The 2,140-nt window shown below is 45.7% G+C and overlaps 1 long non-coding RNA gene across 2 annotated transcripts in view; it reads right to left on the bottom strand.

The window, feature by feature from the left end:
* Nucleotides 1-1,564: 1,564 nt before the first annotated feature.
* The window catches only part of LOC112406191 (uncharacterized), a 9,739-nt gene continuing 9,163 nt past the window's right edge, over nt 1,565-2,140 (bottom strand). For both annotated transcript variants that reach the window (XR_003004504.1, XR_003004503.1), the window contains one exon: nt 1,565-1,602. This is a non-coding gene — a long non-coding RNA (uncharacterized LOC112406191). The remainder of the gene's footprint in view (nt 1,603-2,140) is intronic.

Genomic DNA, 2,140 nt, shown 5'->3' with positions numbered 1-2,140 from the left:
CCCTCCTCCCTCTGTCACTCCATTTTTGTGGCAAACACCTTTTCCTCAAATCGATTCTCATTCAATAGCTAGAATGATCCTTTTCAACCTGACCTCATCTCACTGCACTGCCCTGCTTTAACTCTTCAATTAGCGGTACTCCCGAGTCCTCGCACGGCTGTGTAACTCCTACTTACTCTTATCAGTCACCCTGGACTTTCTCAGGTTCTCAAATGACATAGAGAGAGTCGCTAAATACATGTTGAACATTTGAATAAATTAATGTGCATGGTTGACTTGAAAAGGAGAAAAGAAGAGGCTGGGACGAGCAGTTCTGAGCCTTAACCACCAAGATAATGATTTTCCTGGCAGAGGAGACAATATTTAACAAGTTGTTAACTGGTGCAGGAAAACCCAAAACCAAGAATTTTTATTTAAAATAGAAATTCTGCAGACTCTAACTGTTTGGTATACTACTCACAACATAGACTTTAAAGGAGAAATGCCATCACAATTCATGGGTGAAAAATCCCTTTTGTGCACATCCCTCATGTTTGTAAACTCAAAAGAGCAGGCGATTTGATGACAGGGACAAAGACATTGCTACTGAGAAGTAGCTGCACGGTGTTGATTTGTGCGTTTTCTGGGCTTTGTCAGGAACAATAGGCTATTTTTGCTTGAACTTGTGTGGCTCGCCTAGCACCCTAGATCTCACTTTCGTTAAAGGTTGGCTTTGTTGCTCATTTGCTTTTCACCTCTTTAATTGATAGACTTGGACATCAGCAGAGGTAACTTCAGGCCATGTTTAGGATGCAGGACTCAGGCCCATTAAAGGTGATAAACAAAGATTCCCTTCCAAGAAGAACCTTAGCAAAGGGAGATTCTCTTCCAACATCCTGGCCCAATCGTTCTATATTCCAGAAGCTATTAATTTTCTCTGCTCCCACCACAGGAAAATGTTTGGTCTCAGGGGAAGTAAGCCAATTAAACAGTTGCTTAAGGGGGAGACTAAAATAAGTTAGGGAAGTTGAATGGAGCCACTAACTGTTCCTCCTGAAATCTAATGAGGACGACACTCAGATGGCAATTCAGCAGATTGAAACCATCAGTGTTAGTCATGGAATGCAGCGACCACAGCCGAATACAATTTAGCTGTCCGGCAAGGGAGGGGGCTGCCCTTTGATGATGCTTTGGGGGACAGAAGGGAGAAAGTATCTTTACCTGCAGAGGGCGTGTTAGGTAGACTATGAGCACTTGGGCTGTTGGAATCCAATAATCCAAATCCATCGTCTGCTGTCTCCTTCACATAATGGGATGTCACGAGGCAGGAGTCTTTTTTAAAAATTTTTATTTATTTATTTATTTATTTTTGGCTGCGTTGGGTCTTCATTGCTGCATGCAAGCTTTCTTTAGTTGCAGCGAGCAGGGGCTACTCTTCATTGCGGTGCACAGGCTTCTCATTGTGGTGGCTTCTCTGGTTTTGGAGCACAGGCTCTAGGCATGTGGGCTTCAGTAGTTGTGGCTCGCGGGCTCTAGAGTGCAGGCTCAGTAGTTGTGGCGCACAGGCTTAGTTGCTCCATGGCATGTGGGATCTTCCCAGACCAGGGCTCGAATCCATGTCCCCTGCATTGGCAAGCAGATCCTTATCCACGAGGCAGGAGTCTTTTACCCACTTTTGCTTGCTGGAACATTCTTAACCTGCTGTACTCCCATTACCTTTACCCATTCCCTGAAAGTCAAGCCCTGCCCAGGCTCTGCAGGGGTTAGGATCAAAGTGGTAGGATATGTTCAGAATTCAATGCAATAAAAAGCAGCACAACTTTCTAAAATGTTCCAGTGAAATGGAAAAGAAAATTAAAAACTTAAGCCTCTTAGAATGTTAATGGTGCCAGTGTGCTTTGTGATTTGGACTCCTGCCCATTAAAAAAAGAAAAAAGAAAGAAAAAAGAAAACCAAGGCTTCCCTGGTGGCGCAGTGGTTGAGAGTCCGTCTGCCGATGCAGGGGACGCGGGTTCGTGCCCCAGTCCGGGAAGATCCCACATGCCGTGGAGCGGCTGGGCCCGTGAGCCATGGCCGCTGGGCCTGCGCGTCCGGAGCCTGTGCTCCACAACGGGAGGGGCCACAACAGTGAGAGGCCCGCGTATCGCAAAAAAAAAAAAAA

This window comes from Neophocaena asiaeorientalis, unplaced genomic scaffold, assembly GCF_003031525.2.
Source record: "Neophocaena asiaeorientalis asiaeorientalis breed wild unplaced genomic scaffold, Neophocaena_asiaeorientalis_V1.1 scaffold124, whole genome shotgun sequence".
In the NCBI taxonomy this organism is placed as follows: Eukaryota; Metazoa; Chordata; class Mammalia; order Artiodactyla; family Phocoenidae; genus Neophocaena; species Neophocaena asiaeorientalis.
This window is presented reverse-complemented; position numbering and strand designations above follow the sequence as displayed.